Raw genomic sequence first — 17,731 nt, 5'->3', positions numbered from 1 at the left:
TTGTGACAGAAGCGCTCCCAGTAACGTGATCGATGACATTAACCTGCATGCAATCAATCAGCCATTGCCTAATAAGGATTTGGCTTGTAAAAATCTATATTTTCATAACATAAACAAAAGGTCCTGTTCCATTTAATTGCTGTGAAGTCAGTGTAGTTTTATATTTAATAAGAAGGGTCACACCAAAAGAAATTATTTTCCAGTCATTAATAACCATTTCCTAATATCTACAAGTACTGAGAAAAATGTTTGACACCAACTTGCCTGTGAGGGGTAGAGGAAATCTCTTATTACCTGCCTTTTTTAGGAGTGAAACCTACTAAACCCAACATTTTAAACCTTCATGGTGCAGCAGCAGCAGCAGCAAGCCAGAGTTAAAGCCACTAGATGGCAACCAATCATAGTCCATCCTTTTGCTCTCTTTCCACTGCTTACTTGAAGTTGTCCCTTTAGAGCCATAATCCCTGAAAAAGAAGAAGGAAAACTCTTTAATTTATATCAACCACCAGGCACACCATAAAAGCTTTTAGCAGGCACTGAGCTGATGTGTCAGGTGGGTGTGGCGGGCTCATCAGCCCTGACATTTAAGTGCAGTAGTGCTCGGAGCAAAAGGGATTGTAGGATATGAGTAGATACAGATGACAAGCCCCCCTGTGAAGATGATTGCAGTGGAGTGACAAGAGGAGACCAAACAACAGACATAGCAAGGAGAAGGTGTCGGGAGGGGAGAGATGAAAGGCAAAAGAAAGAACAAAAGCTTTGAGAAACAATAACTCAACCCGGCAATTACAGCTTTGTCAGATTTTATGTTATCTTTTCATAAGGGGAGAACTTCAAAAATGTACTTAGAATCTTAAGAGTATATCGCCATTTTGAATTTATTGAAATCTTTGTACCTTATGACTATGGAAAAATACAAATGATTGGTTTTGGTCTTAGGATTTTATATCATATTATTATTATTATTTTTAAATCTGTGGATATTTAAGTAAACCATGAGTTGGAAAACTGGTTAGCACCTGATACAGGTTAGCACCCTGCAATATGCAAGTTTTCAAATGCCTATGTAAGCAACTTTCTGATTTAGTACCAACAGTGGTGTTGTTGAAAGGGACATGACATTTTTCTGTAAAGTTAAGACATTAATATTTGCAGTATTTTGGTTGTCTCATCGCTACATTATTTTTTATTTTTTTTAAAAAGCTATTTCATATTGTCATAAAGATGAGGAAGACCAAGATGGATGCAAAGACAAAACAACAACAACAAAAAACCCAACAAAACAAAACAAGAAACACTGTTACTTTATGAAATCCCTGGGAAGTGAAGTGTTCCACTTAGGAAATCCCCTGGTACAGTCACCTTAACACCATGTCTTTTAATGACAAACCAGTCAAGCTGCAGTCCTAGATCCACATCCTCAGTCTATGTGAGATGTACCCCACAACCAGACTGTATCAGCCCTCCAGAAGCTGAGCTACAGTATGCTAGGCCGAACCTGAGGTACTGACTTCCAGCGTTGGCTGAGCCAGTGTAGCTTTCATCCTGGATGGAGGGGTTGACAGGCCCAAGCACTCTTTCTCAATGTACATGTACTTTTGTAAGTGTTTAATACATTCAGCGAGAGATAACCCTGCTTTTCGTCAGAGTTTTGTTTGTTTGTTTGTTTGTTAGTTGGGTTTTTTTTTAATGGCAATATTAAATGCCATTTCTGAGCCTCCTCTTTGGGAGACCTCTGCTGATCACCTGCATGCAGAGATGTCTGAAATATAGCCGCTGGCTACTGAAGTAAAACATTTTGGTAGTTTCACAGCAAACTGTAGTCTGTGCTTTTGGGACATGAGAAATGACATATGCTCAAGCCAAGCCAAGAAGTGGGGGCCTTTTCCATTCCCTTGCCCTTAAAAAGAACAGGAGCTCCTCCTGCTGGGGATGAAGGGAAAGAGAGTTTCTTTTGTTATGTTTTTGTTTTTGGTTGGACACCCTACAATTGGCAAACTGCCTGGCTGCAGAATACTTTCATTGTTTTGTTACCCCCTGAGCAAAATGAAGTGGTCACACTTGGTGACACTAACAAAGTATTTCGAAGTGACTGATGATACTGAAGGGGTGCTTGGTGGCACTGTCATTTGTCCTAGCATCTCCTCTCTTTGAACTAGAGGGGATGGAGACTGATGCTGGATTCCATCCACCTAAGTAAGATATTGGAGTTGGGAAGAGTAGTAGTAGCAGCAGTAGTCAGAAGAGAAAGAAAAAAAAACATATTTTTTATACTCCCTAGGCAAGTTAGAGCCACTAATACATCACAAAACTTGCAATGTGTGTGCACTCACAGATAGAAGCTGGCTGTGCATGGCTTATGTAATGAGTCACACACAACAGTGTGAGCACAGATTACAGGTTTTACAGTTTTACTATATATGTTCACTGCTGCCATCTTGGATTGTGAAATCAGGGCTGGAAGTGCTCTCCAGCTTTCTGAGTTGGAAATCTGAGTTGAGGGGGCATTCCAGTTGCAAATTCTAATTTTGAAGTTGAACTTTCTGGCTTCCCAATTCAAATGGAAAGCAGTACGAGAAAGACCTGATAAACTGGGAACTGCAGAAGCACCTGAATCATAAACTATGAGGGCATTAGTTTACCCTTTCCATCCCTTCATGAGGTGATACAGAATACTGATTAAACGTTAGGTCAAACACTTCTTCTTACCCTCCTTTGGGCATGACAAGTTTCTTGCAGCCACCACTAGAAATAAATGCTTTACCCGAAAGCCTTGTGGTTTCTGCCTGCCTTGGCCTCCTGAGCAGATTGGGACACACTCTCCTCTCTGCATTTTAACTCCACTTTGCCTATCCCTCACTGCCACTGCTGGAGCTGCAATGCTAGCTCTATGCACCTGGTGGGGTAGTGAATTTGATTTTTGTGGTAGGCAGAGGACGAAAGCTTCTCCGTCTTTCTGTCTTTCATTTTCTCCAAGACTGGGCCACAAAAGACCTTTGGCGGGACACAGGGTACGTCCATGACTCCAGCCTTCTTTGTCCATGATTGACAGGTTTAACCACAAGACTGTCCCACCAGAGACTGCAAGGCTCACCCACAGCCTTGGACTCCTCCACAGGAAGAGCATGGAATAAGTGTATAAACTACATACATTTTATACCAGAGTACAAGGCTTGGATTCATATCTTCCAAGTCTTTTCTTGATAAACAATGTGACAATGTTAAGGGAACATGCTGACTTTGCTGTATAGTGAGATCAATCTGCAGTAACACATAAATTATAGTTCTGCGTCAGATGTACATCGTAACTTACGACATAACCAGAACAGTTTCTTCTGATGTGCACCTCCTGAGAAATGTAAATACACGCCAGGTCAACTGCTGGAAGGTGGTGTCATCCTTGTCCTCCTTCATTTTGTCTAAATTGAGGTCTGTGTTGACGTCGCCATCCAGGTTACCCTCATTTCAGTTGAGGAGTCATTCACAAATGGCTGGGACACAACCAGTTCTTGCCCTCTATCATGTTTACCCATCTTGTGGTGGCTCATAGTTGATGGATGTCAGTCACAGCATTAGTGGCTGACAAGAAGGGGTCCTGCTGGGGTAGCAGCTATAACCATAGCCTGTTGGAAAAGGATGACATGTTATGCCATCTGTAGGTAGCGCTAACATCTGGGTTAAATCCAAATTGACTGTGTTAGCATGAGGGTTAGAGGCCATAACATGGCTAAACGAGTACGTCACCAAATTGCAGCTTCACATTGCTCACTTTTTCACTGTAGGAATCACTTCAAAGTTAGAACAGCTAATAATTCACATTATAACAGTCTCCTCTTTAGTTACATCTTTGCCTTTATATTCCAACATTCCCCTTCTGTCACAAAACAGAGGTCCAAAGAAAAGGGATATACACACTGACAGGGACAGATATCCCACCACCTATGGCACTGGATGTGCGTACATGCATATAAACACACACACACAGAGACACAGACCCTTGGACACCCTGTGGCATTACAGCTCGACCTGCCACTCGGACATTCACCGAATCAGACGGACAAATCTCTAACAGACGGCTCCTGACAAAGAGATTATCACCGTGACAGGAGAAGTGTGTGCAGCTGTGGGTGGTAGAGTTTATAGCAGGAAGATGGGGGTAGGGAGCGAACTCAGTACTTTCACACATTTTGCTTCTCTGCGCTCTCTCCCTCGCACTCTCATCACACCGGCATACATAGTCAGACTTCTCTCTATATGAGAAGCAGATGCATTACCTTTCATTACATGTGTGTGTGTCCATGAACATGTGTCAGGCCGGAAGAGAGGGACTCTAAAATCAGTTAACTGTACTTTAGAGGTTCTGCATAAGAATGAGTCCAGGTGTAAGATTTGTTGTCATTTTAAACTGTGTGAGAACTTTCCTTGTATTGGTGTTATGCTATAATTCACCCTTTGTATCTTACAATTAATACAATACGAATTACATCTCCCAGCTATATGCCAGAGCTCTGTGACAAACAGGTGCGATACGTGGCACACTGTAGTCTATGCAGTAGACTCCACCCAGCCTTTTTCTGTTGCACTGCTCATCAAAGCAATTTCAAGCCAACTTAGCTTCTGAAGGAAGGATATGTTACAGTGTTGAATAAAACAACAATGTCTGCTGTAGCAATGGTGTCTGGTGCACAGCAGCTAAATCAAAGGAGGGAAAAATATTTACCACTTTATACTCACTAAATTTGTAAGAAATCCTGTGCAGATTTTAAGAAATAAAATAAGTACAGCAATATGAAGGCAACACAACAAAAGATTTCGGTGCAACAGGGTTAAGTATAAACTCTTCAGTTATATTAGTGTCTTACTACAGAAGTTTTAAAATTAAAATATACATTGTTCATTCATTTTTTTCCACCATCAGTCCCAAGTGCTCAACTTCAGCAGTATATTTCTGTACATACTTTATGTGACGTCAAACTTTATGGACTGCTGCAGGGTTGTTATCTGGCTCTTTAATTCAAATCTATATTAAAGTGGCATTAAAGTTTTTTAATAGTGTTGAGGATAAATCAAGGCATCAAACCTGCACTTATCCATTCGTGTAGCTAGTTTTGTGCCAGAATTATGGTCCTAAAAGGGAACAGAATCAATAAGAAATACCACACTGATGTTACTCTGCGTATTGCTTCACTCACATATAAATTTAACTGGAGAAAAGTTCATTTCATTTATAATCACAAACAATTTAACCACGAATGCCACCAATCTTTGCTCTAATTGTACAGAGAGTTATCAAGTAGCCACTGTGGATGAAATGGCTGATGGGACACAGTTTGATATTTTCAAACAGTTTTTGAACAAACCACAAATTGCTGCAATGACGGTGATATAATCATGTAATCCAAACACAAATACACTCACAAGTCAAAGGTGCCAGAGGAGGATAAGTGAAGCTCTGTAGAAAGTCAATTAATCTTTTCAGCGGTCCCCCTTCCCTCCGCCCTGCTTAAAAGCTTCATTTACCTCCTATGGAGAAGAGATAGAAACACCATTAGTGAGATGATGGCAGGACTGGAAAGGGGAAAGGAGAATCTCACAGTTGGATGAGCTGAAACAGTATAGGCCCCCATCTCCTCAAAAAGTGTGTGTGCGCGAAAAAGGCGAGAGCATCTTCTGCATGGGTGAGCTCAATTAGGTTCCATCTTGATTATCAAAGGTAGTGGTGTACAACTTTTAAGGCGGAAGTGTGCCTCAAATCCTGGTAATGGCAAAGGGTGGGCCGACCTGCAGAGTGAAGCAAGAGTTGGACTGATTGGAGTGGAGATGTGACTGAGGTTGGGTTTTTTTTGTTGGACAGAGGTGCTATACAAGGTGTACATTAGGGAATAACACCCTAACCACTATTTCCATATCTAAAGTAATGTGCGTGTGTGTGTGTGTATGACAGTGAGAGAGTGTGCGGCATTCGAGCCCAGCTGGATAAGTGATATTCATGTGTGTTTGCATGCACGCGTTTGGGTGTGTGAAATGCCAGTGAGCATATAGGCTTCGCTTGACTGAGCTCGGCTGGCTGCTGGGGCACAATTGGGGGGCTCTCTGTGTAAAGAGGTCAAAATACACACACATACAAACAACAGTGAGGAAGTTTGGCTGAATACGCAAGGCTCTGATAATCAAACAGTATGCAAATCAGCCAAATCCTATGCAGAAACAAACAATATGCCATATGAATCTAAGATTACAAATACACTACACTATGAACGATTCCAAACCTCACATTACTTATATATGTCACAGTGTTGCCACATTAGTCTGTATACATCTTGACATTTAAATTCAAGCCACCTGAGCTCGCAAGTTTCAAAATGATGTACGTCGAGGTGCAATATGTTTTCCTCCTCTCCCTGTTGATCGTAATTACTGCAGATCTGATCTCAGGGCTGTAAGGTTTTACTTGGGTTAATACACTTGCTGGCAGAAGAAGGTCAAGTTAAATCAATAGTAAGAGCATAGGAAAACCCTGGGCTGAAGTCTTGCAGGGGTAACTACAGGCAGGAGGCCAAGTCCCCATCTTCTTAATTACAACCAGCTTCTAGTGCTGACCCTGAAGACTTCTACAAGTCAATAACATGCACACAGTTCAATATGTGTTCTATTACTTGCACCGTATAACTCACACTCCTTCAGGGACAACGGGCCACAGGCTGACTTGAAGATCTGTCAAACTAATCATTAAGGAGTTTGGAAAAGACAGTGCTGGTTTTCCTTTATGCAGCATTGTCTCTGCATGCCCTCCCATGTGAATGTGTGTGTGGTTCAATGTGTCTCTGTGCCTGTTTTCACTAGTCTAGTGTGTAAACAAATGTTTTGTCCCAGTTAACTAGGTCCCAGTCAGACCAAACCCATTTGGCATTGGTCCACTGATGCTGGTGTGTGCATGCATTCAGGCTACGGCAATATATAGATATATGTGGGCATATGTGTGTGTTGTGAACATGGCAGCCAGGGGGATAGCATGCTGCTGCTGCTGCTGACACTGGGCCTGTCTGCCTGGTGTGCCCCTTTCTGCACCAGTAGAGCTGGCACTACCTCCTGCCTCTGCCCAGCGCGCCAGCTGGGCGCTACCAGGAGAGGCCCTGCAGAGAGAGGACACAGGTCAGCTGTGACAGAGGGATGCAGAGAGAGAGAGGTGTGGAGTAAAGGGGAAAGATTTAGATACAGAGCGGGGATAGAGGGATACAGCATAGTCATAGAAAGTTAAAAGAAGACTGAATACAAAGCAAGTAAATATTTCACTATTAAACAATGACATTATGATGAAAATGGGTTGTCATTATTGGCATAAGATGACCTTTTGTGTTTGTCTTGTGACATGTGTGTGAGGTGGGATTCACTTCAAAAGTCTGATAGTTTAATGTAAACCACTTATATACATTCTGAACACCAATTTGAATTTTATACCTGAAAAGTAGCATTTACTTCCACTTTTTCTTGCCCAATGTCAAAAGGTGGATTCTGAGAAAATCAGATGTGTCAGCATTAACCATCTAACAGTTTGTAACCTTTCTGGTTCTTTTAATGACATATCATTTAGATGCATTTGATATTTGCATACGGGACTTGGACGCTGTATTACAGTCTGTGGTTCTGCAGTCATTTTGTTGGGGTGTCCAGGTTATTATGTCAGAACGGTCAAATGAATTTACAATATAATTTGTTCCTTGATTATGTGATTTTTAAATGTTTTATTTTATCAAATTATACCACACTTAATTACCATTTCGAGACATCTATAAATATTAGTGTCAACTTTTCAAACAGACATTTTCTACAAATCAATTAATAAATGTTAACTACTATTTCATTGTTTGGTAATAGTAGATAACTAAAATAAAATTAACTATGAATTAACAAGGTTTTTCCTCAACACAATAGTGCATACATTCACTTTGGACCAGCTGCCCGAGAGATGTATAGTATTTGCTTGAATTTACTAAGGTTACAATTTATTCTACAAGGTGAAGAAAAAAATTATATAAAACTTGCCAAGATATTTCACAATCATATCTCATGGCTGTATTGCCTTGTATGGCTTTCTTTATAGGCTCTTTGTTCTTTAGAAAAAACAAAAGCAATAAACTTTTTTTTACCAAAATCTTTATTCTTTTTATTTTTTTTAACTTTAGCCACTGTAGTTAACTAAGCTGACTGGTTAAGTGAGCTTCACTTGGGATATTTTAATCTAGACGCTGTGTTTCTGTGAGATAATGACTCTTTCCCAGCACTATTACTCAATTAGAACAATTTCATATCATCTTTTTTGTTTGCAGCCTGCAGTGAGGTGCGACAAATGAGTCTTCTCGGTAACAGATGACATAAACTAAGGTTGGCAAAGATATCCAAATTGTAGCTATAAACAAAAAGTATGTGTCTATTCTATGCTGGCACGTTCAAGATATACACATGAAAATAAAATAAGACATACGAGTTCATTTGGTTCCTGTGAACACCTTAAGATCAATGAGGCTCTGTGTTTCTTGGTTTGCTCATCCATGTGTAAATGAGACTATTTGCATTGTACAGTGATTAGGGAAATTAGAGACCTGCTGAGGGAAATCACATTGCGTGCTCAGCCACAAGGAAGTAGGGTTATTGCTGTCTACAACTGTCAGACACTGACACTAGGCTTTGGGACTTTTCCATATGGCATGAGATAATATTCCTGGGAGGCAGAACACTTTCAAAAGCTGCACATACATATTATCTGCATTTTATAGTGTGAAATACTCGTTGGTTATTTGTGAACTGTACTCACCTGTGATGTATTGCAAAAAAAAAAAAAAAAGTGCTGAGAATATATTAAGCATTACCTTAGAAATCAAACTTATGTATAGTTCCATTGCTTTATCTTTCAACGTGCCCAATTACTCCATCAAAAGAAGTAAAGCTTAATGATCCTGACTGGGACTTGGGTGGCAACACCTTTGTTCCCCGAGTCAAGTCACAAACTAATGAGTTTAACTGGATGGTAAATAACAGCACAGGCATGTCAAAGGTCTCTGACCTTTCTACTCGAGATTTGCAGTGGGCTACACTGAACAAACCCTTTCAAGGTCCTGCAACCTATCATTAAGAAGAGCAGCTTAGACGAAAGCGCCAGAACAAGAACAATAAAAAAACAAACATTTTCTCTTGTTGTTTGCTTTCTGTGCTATCCTGAGGGAAGTTGATGGGGCAAAACATTTGCTGAGTAAATCATTCACTGAAAATGACAATAGAGACAATAAAATGTAAGCTCTTTGTGTAAACTGCGAAAATAATAGGAACGCTAATAAAGAACGCCTTGTTTTTGAGAGTTGGGCTTAGAACAAATGTAACCCTGGTCGCTTAAAGGACAACATCTGGTCTTATGACTTTCGTCACTATGCTATAATGTAGTGTAGCTCAAAGCCCAAATCTACTGGCTTTGACATGAAAGACCTGCAGGGCTATCCGTTAAGTAGCGGAATCAGTGGGATGAAGTCATTACACCAGTATGAGAGACGGAGCCTTGATACCCTCACCTTCTTTCTCCTTCTACTCCCAACCTCCTGCCCCACCACAGACACCCTCTGAACACCCCGCCCCAAGTCCGCACCTTTTCCAAAGCGTCCTCTCTCCCACCCCCTTTCTCCATGGGCCCTGGGTCTCTGGCTGGCACAGCTGTGCCGGGAGCCGTGCTGTCACAAGCGGTTAGGGTGACAGCCACTCACACTTCATAATGTCCCTCTCACAGGTCACCGAGCGACAAGCTGGGTCACCTCGCTCCAGCAGGCAGCCCCAGGGGAAGCAGAGTGCCCCCACCACCTCCACTACCTCCCCAATCCCTCCCTCACCCACCATCTCCCCATCAAATCCCCAAACCTTCCACCCTCCTATTGCCCAGAAAAATAGAGAGACAGGGGGTTTTTTGGGGGGGGGGGGGGGGTCCAGGTGGAAGGACCTATTCTGAAGGGATGGTCCACGAGAAACTCTCCATGCTGGAGACTATGCCAGGCCCGTGATTACAGTGGGCACTGTTAGTTCCTCTGATAGGGATGAAGCTGGCAGCATGGGTTAGGGCTTGTATCTGCTGTGTAGATGGTAAGACCTCAGAGGAACATGGTGATGCACTGCCTTTCTGTAGATCTTATGGCTGCCACAAAATCGGGTATCAATGCAGCAAAATAAATCAAGATCAAATATATTTTAAGCTTTATTCTTTGAATTATAGAAACCACAAAATCTTAAATATAAACTTGACTTTCTTGCCATACTCCAGATGGGTGAAAGCATGGTATGAACTTTGTAAATGGCCATAGGAGAGCACCATATGCTCCTCATGTCTGCCATCCAACTGTCATTAATGTGCATTATCTGTGCTCTCAATCTCATTGTCTAACCTAATAGCAATGCAAGTCAGTAGAGACAACATTAAGATTCACATTATTGGGCCCATGCTGACACTCTCTCTAATTGGTTTGCCATTTTTACCTAATGCACAGCTTTCAGGTCATCACAATTAAAACTGTCTGTCTGAATATGTCACGCGAATTAAGTGGCTCTTTCTTAGATTCAGAGTATCTAGAATATTCAAATTGCATTTAAATGCCATTTTCCTTGTCTTTAAAAATATGTTAAAGCAGATTTAAAATATACATTTGACATACATGTACTTTAGATATGAACTGCTAGAGCAACACAAAGAAATTGAGAACAACAACTAAGCAACGAGTTGTTCATAGAAATATTTTCCTACTTCACGCACTAACAAACGACAAGTTAAGCATGTGAATTTAGGGGGCAGATAAGCAAACTGGATGCAGCGCCTAGCGTTGGCTTCAGCTGTGAGCGAGAGGCCTCGTACCCAATTCCCCTTATTCAAACAGTCACACCCAGAGAGCGGTTAATTCACTAAAGGTGCACATACACCCACTGAACAATGTGTAGCAATTAATTTCGCTCTCCCTCCCACATCTGGCGCTTCGGTGTGACCCTGCCTCTGCTGCGCTGTGTCAGTCAGGCTAGGCAAGGCTCTGTAATTTCACACGTAAAGGACCCCAATGAAACGTGAAAAGAATATGTGGCATTGTTAAATTGCATTAAAGAGTTTAAAACAGTTGATCTGTGCCCCCCCCCCCCCCACCTTCTTCCAGAGAAAACAAAGCAGTAGATGTGATCAAATGCTCACTGATGAGATGTGACATAATGCAATATGCACAGAGGATGCATTTTCACAAAGGGGAAAATTTCATTACAGGCCCCTCTGCAAACAGGATAAACACCTTGGAAGAGAGAGAGAGGTACGATGCCACAACAGGGGCCACGCTAAAGGGACCGTCAGGCCTCTCCAGATCTTGGACTAATTGCCTGTCAGGTATCAGGTTCCATGGAGAGATTCAAAATACCTCGGAACTTGGAATTTGCTGCAGTAAGGTGTACGGCTTATTTAGCGAGTCACAAACACACAGCAGCAGCAGCAGCAGCACAGATTCCAAGTTTTACAGCTTCATTACTGTTTATGTTTGCTGCCGCCATCTTGGATTGTTAACTCGTGGTTGCTGGGGCTGTTCCAACTTTCCGAGTAGGAAATGCAAGTTGAGGAGGTGTTCAAGATTCATATTCCAAACTCGAAAATTCCAACTTCACATTCATTCTGGAACCCACTATTATTGTGCGTTTTATGTCACTGAAAATATTTAACTTTTGGACTTTGGAAAGACAAAGGACTTTTAAACTCTACAGAGCGATGGGGTTTTTTGTGATTTTTCTGCAGTATCACCCTTTTTCACAGTCATGTAACTTTATGGAAACACTCACGTCATGAAAGGCAATACATACATTTTCTTTGTTACAAGGAAACTTCACATCGTGGCCTCAACCACAGCTCTAGGATTCCATGTTTTAAGCCATTTCTACTGTTTTCTGGTATTATTTTGAGGAAGATTGTTCAGGCATTCATTCGATACTGGAAGTGCACACAGGCAGGAAAAATGGGTTAAAAACTGAAACCGAAAGCTCACTGCTGAGAGAATGCTACTGAGGTATGCGCTCCAGACACTCAACCACTGGGCCACCCCCTTTTTTCAGGCATTTAATAATGTGAATTGAACAATCTATCTGAACATAAGATGAGATTTACAAATGTACTATTTGGTTACACACAAACTTTAATCATTGGTTATTATTCATCTCTTTCCTACAGTGTGTCTTTTGTCCTGTCTTTCTCCCCTCACCCCCAAGACCTGACTGTGCCCGTTTCTGCTGGAGGTTTATTCCTGTTAAAACCGAGATCTTCCTTCCCGCTGTCATCAAGTGCTTGTTCACAGGGGCTCATCTGATTGTTGGGGTGTTCACTGTATTATTGTCTTTACCTTACCGTCTTTGCCTTGAGGCAACCGTTTCTGTGATTTGGAGCTATAAAAATAAAACTGAACTGAATGAATGAACAAGCTCATGCTTCTCTGTTTTGTTGTAAAATTTCAGTTGGCTAAATTTTCAAAGATGGCAAAAAGTTCAAAAGCTAAAAGCATCATAAAGACGTCCTCCCATTCATGCAAAACTGGAGAATTCTACACTGTTCTTCTTCCTTACAACTTATCCTTAGCCTCGAACACACCATCCTCTCCTCTACTCCCCGATTGCACCACCTCTCTGTCTCTCTCTCTTTCTCTGTGCCACTGTGCCAGTCACCACGCTCTAGGGCTCTGGAGATATTTCAAACATATCTGAGAAATCAATCTTACAGCAAACTGAAGGAAAACATCGAATGTCATTGAGCAATAAGTATGAAGCCTGTCAGAGGTGGAGCTGAGAGCTGGGCCTGCGGCAAGTAAGGCCTGCCAGTATCCCAGTGAGAGGCCTCGTCAGCTCGGCCCCCGTGCCTCTTCCCATACACACATTCACACACACAAGCGTACATGTGCGCGCATACACACACACACACACACACACACACACACACACACACACACACACACACACACACACGCAGTTACAATGTCGTTATACTGTTTTTGATTCACACTGCTTCCTCTTACTTCACCTATCTTACTTCTGTCTGTCCAGGATATTTAAAAAATAAAAAAAGTGTGCATTTATATTGTGTATTAGATACAGACAGAAAACATGGAGAGAGACAGCAGGGGTACGACATGTAGCGAAGGTCAAGCCAGCTTGCTAAATACAAAAAATTAAAACCATGCAATAATTAGAATTCAAATAATTGATAAGCTATTACTTTAATTACCGGTCATTATGGCAATCATTTTCTTGTTTTGTCACAATCCATTTCAGTTCCACAGGTGCACAATGGCATCTTGCATCTCATATGATGAAAACCCAAACAAATGATATTCAATTTAGTGTCACAGGAGGATTTTTTTTTGCTATTTTGCTTTAAAAGAATTACACGATTACTGGATTATCAAAATTGTGTGATAACTTAATCAAGCTTGTTCCACTTTCAAATACAGCTATTTGCTCTAAATTGATCTGTATAACAATTACACAATCAAATTTATTACCCGCTCATTTAGCAAAATCTGACTAAATGATTGTATGCCAGCAGCGATTTCAAAAAAAAAATAAAAAATCAATGGGTCTTTGATCCTTCTCACAGAATACAAGATGCTCTGAAACTGTACGTCCTCCACTATGTGGTTCAGTGTAACCCTTTGCATCTAGCTGAGAGGAGAAGTAGATACAGGCCAACAGAAAATGAAAACACGAGAGAGGAAGACAGATTTCAGTAGGCAGGAGGGGAGAAGGGCAGCAGATAAGGAGAGACTCAGCCCAGATAGACAAGTGAAAGGAAGCAGAAGTTGATGAAACAAGATGTCACCACTGATGGGTCATTACACCCAAGTAAGCATGGGACACTAGCTGAGCTTGCACTGCCCCCACCCCTCACCACCACCCCTTCATCTTTTTTTTTTTTTGTCCCTGAGCAGACAGTAACTACTTTATTGCTACTGCCTCCTCACTATTACTTTTCAGGCTCTGTGCTGATTATCCTCTCGGTACAACAAATCACTGCAGCTCAGTGTCGCGGCACTCCAAATTGGCCCGCTTATATTTGCGTACAGATGTGTTTACATCCCCAGGTCAATTGAATTAGGCCTTATAATGAGCCTGGGTGCTGAACAGCTAGCATGCCTGAGCACACTGGGGCATGAACAGGCGCAAATCAGGTGAATCCAGTTAAGAGAGCTTACACTTAACATCACATGCACCCAGTATTTGTCTCGCCGTCTCTTGCTGCACCCATCCTGTTGCTCATTATTATGACTCCAAGCCTGAATGATGATCAGGGCAACAACATCTATGCAACGCCACATCAACGGGTTGAGGGTGTGGAATCAAAAAGCAACACTAATCTACAAATCCCCAGTGTGAGAGTTTGATAGTAAAGCTCAACCATTACTTGTTTTAAAGCTTACTCATTATTTAGCCTTCTTATCACACAGCCACTGGTCACATCACAAAGATGAGCCAGTACGGATGCAGAAAGTGAGATGTTAATGTAAGGAAGAACACGGAATGAACAAATAACACTGAATTATTCAAAAATATGCCTAAATCTGAGTGCATGAGGGATGAATTAGTGATCTGCCAGTGATTTAGAATGATAATGAAATGTTTGTTTCTGGTGATGGACAGGGTAGCCTGGGTAAGTGCTGTGATGTGAATATGACAGTTGGATCTGAGGTCCTTGAGCTGTTCAGTGACAGGGAACAGAGAGGTCATCATTATAGAAAACAGAAAGAGCTGCTTGACCTTGAAAAGTAAGGTTATATGCGTGCTTACTGTCTTGCATCAGCCCCCATAAATACACATACATATTTTTATTATTGCACCTGAAACAAATACAATGTAAACACATAATTTAAAAGTTTAATGATAAGCATAATTTACAATTAGTTGAGTTACGTCTCAAAATATGTTGATGTAGAGGGAAATGTATTAGCCTGCAGTATAGATGAGCCAATTATTTTAACTCAGAAATAAACCTGAAAGCTCGTGCAAAGAAAAAAAACAAACAAAGCAAAAACAAAATATGTATATATATTCTGAGCCTCAATGGTCGCCATCAATCAAATACAAAATACCAAACTAATGTAGTCCGTATTAGGTAAGAGTTTCAGGTTTTTCACACATGAAGTGATGGAAGAGCCCAGAGGGATCTCACATCAGTTTCCATGTGTGCATGTAGACTAGTGAGTGGAACTAAAACCAGGCTTGCGAACCAACGCGCCCTGGCTCCACTGGGACACACGTAAGCGACAACAACAGCCGAATTAACCATGCACACTGCAGACGCCAGCGCGCTGAGCTAATACCAGCGAGCTGTGTGCTCAGTCAGCGGCCTCGGGTCCACTCTGGTCCACTGATTCGAGGGACTACGATGAACCGTCATGCAGCTATGGTTCTGTGCCGTGAAATTTGACCGGGGTGTGAAGGTGGAAAAACCAAATAAGCATGATGCTGAAATACAGTATCACGCTTTCTCACCCCTCTCACACCCATCTCTCAACACTGTCAAACAAGATAAAGTGGAAAATTGTACATGATCAGAACGGTCTTGATTTCTTCATTGTGACTAATGTGCCATTGGCTCTGGCTTGTTTGAACTACCGTCTCCTTTATCTCTAGCAGTTTAAAAAGAATAAAACAGTTTTAAAAATCTGGTTTAATAAGTTCCTTCTTACTTTTCCCAGCATTTTCTATTTCAATTAGATACAACAAAAGGTCACATTTCACACAATACCCATTTTGCTTTACTTTCCTCACAAGTGAATCCCTTCTCTATTTCCTTGTGTTTTATTTTTTTACATTTACTTCAACAAAACGCAACCAAGGATCACTTGGCACTTTTTTTTTTCCTGTCCATCAGAAATCTTCTCTTGACCCTGGACATGTTGCTGCCTTCATGCTGGTAACTCTAATAGCATCCGATCCACAGAGAGCAGACCAACACTGCTTGAGCCACACAAACACAGGCACACACAAAGCTCCGTGCACCCTTTCTGCAGCATTCCTGTAACACTGATAACAGAGTTCATCTCTTTGCTTTCCTCATGTGTACTGCATAAAGGTCATAAATGCATTAAACTAACATTTGCACAGGCAGGAGGACACACACATACACACACAGAGAACTCACAGGGGTATTGAAGGACCCCCCACTCTCTAAAATAAATAAATAAAATGCAACATGAAGAGAAGACAGCACAAACAAAGACACTTATTACCTGGACCAAGGTCCTATTACCTGGACCTTGAGGGGCCTTGGCTGCCTAGACGGCATCTGAAGGTGGAGCCTCCAGTCTTAGTATCCATGACCACAAACACACACAAAGCGGCTGAAACAGTCAACTTGGGCTGGCAGAGAGCTGGTCTCAGCCACTCTCACCACACCGGGCCTAGTTATACTCTGTCTGTGTGAGGTACACTGATTACTGATATTACACGCACACACACACACTACCTTCACTGCAGGGTATGTGTAAACTCACCATGCAGAAGCAGGTCGCTGCATTAAACACAAGCATATGCTAGCAAGGAGTCTTACTATGATCTTGCACACAGCACTCCACTAGACTGGGCTTCAACACGCTACACTAGTCCGTATTCCACTGCATTACATTGGGCAGGCTAACGCTAGCTCACGCACTGCCACAGTGTTAACAACCGCTCGGTCCTTGCTAGCAGGTTGCTAAGCTAGGCTAAAGCAAATCAAGGCCTCCTGCAGTCATTGGTGTGAGAGCCCATTTTCACAGTTCACACCCGACCTGCTAATGGCTGATCATTCATTCACGCTCTCTGTTGATTGCACAGGCAGGGGGTTGGCCAATCGTACAGTTCGCTAATGTACCGTACATAGTGAGGATAATCGGCGAGAGCAATAAGCATGTTAATGTTCTGTTGGCCATGAAAACTGAGGTCTGGTAATCTGGGAATATTTTATGAGCAGGATCATCTCAAGAGTTGTGTTTGGTTCGGAACTACAGGTCGGGGCAGCAGAAGATTCATTCATTCATAAAAGACAAACTTGTTCAGTCCGCGGTGTTTAAGGGACCACATTCCTTATGATAATGTTACAGTTTAAATCCATGTACCGTGTCGTCCAGCAGTGGTTATATCGGAAATGCTCAGTGCAGATGCAGACCTCTGAAATGAAATGCTTTAATTCTGCATGCCCTGAAGGCAAGCAGAAGAACTGTTTGAACTTGAACATGTACATGTTTTGGATAAACTTTTTGGATAAACTTTATAATATCCGAGTGTATGTTGATATTTGATTACTGCTGAAACTGTAACAGCACAATAACACGGTATGTCCTAAAGACGTGACCTTGCCATGACCATCAGGATACTTTGAAGGCAAAAACTATGACATTAATGTCTAGCACATTTGTACTTATTGATCCTGATTTTTTTAATGCTTGACACATTGTTATTCTTTAACCTCCTAGGACCTGGCGTCTACATGTGGACATCACATTTTGGGTTATTTAGACCAAAATACTCCATTTTGCTCTACAAGGGCCTGATATTCACTTACGAGGACATTATACTGCTACTGGTCTATTGAAATTTTAAACGAATATCCTCATATGTGGCTCTCATTTTTCTTAGAAACAAAAAATCAGGTAAAAAAACCCCAAACAAACAAAGAAAGTAATTCTTTGTTTTTACATTCATCAGGCCCCAA

General features: G+C 41.6%; 1 long non-coding RNA gene across 2 annotated transcripts; it reads right to left on the bottom strand.

Annotated features, from left to right (window-relative positions):
* Nucleotides 1-35: 35 nt before the first annotated feature.
* LOC113023888 (uncharacterized) lies at nucleotides 36-16,822 on the bottom strand. Of its 2 annotated transcripts, XR_003272609.1 has the most exons (5): nucleotides 16,533-16,822; nucleotides 16,269-16,454; nucleotides 5,419-5,523; nucleotides 3,314-3,623; nucleotides 36-464 (listed from the first exon to the last, which is right to left on the bottom strand). It is a non-coding gene; the product is annotated as an uncharacterized LOC113023888 (long non-coding RNA). The 2 variants fall into 2 exon arrangements; XR_003272610.1 differs by lacking the exon at nucleotides 5,419-5,523 and having other exon boundaries at nucleotides 16,533-16,819.
* Nucleotides 16,823-17,731: the final 909 nt, after the last annotated feature.

Source organism: Astatotilapia calliptera, chromosome 1 (genome assembly GCF_900246225.1).
Source record: "Astatotilapia calliptera chromosome 1, fAstCal1.2, whole genome shotgun sequence".
Classification (NCBI taxonomy): Eukaryota; Metazoa; Chordata; class Actinopteri; order Cichliformes; family Cichlidae; genus Astatotilapia; species Astatotilapia calliptera.
This window is presented reverse-complemented; position numbering and strand designations above follow the sequence as displayed.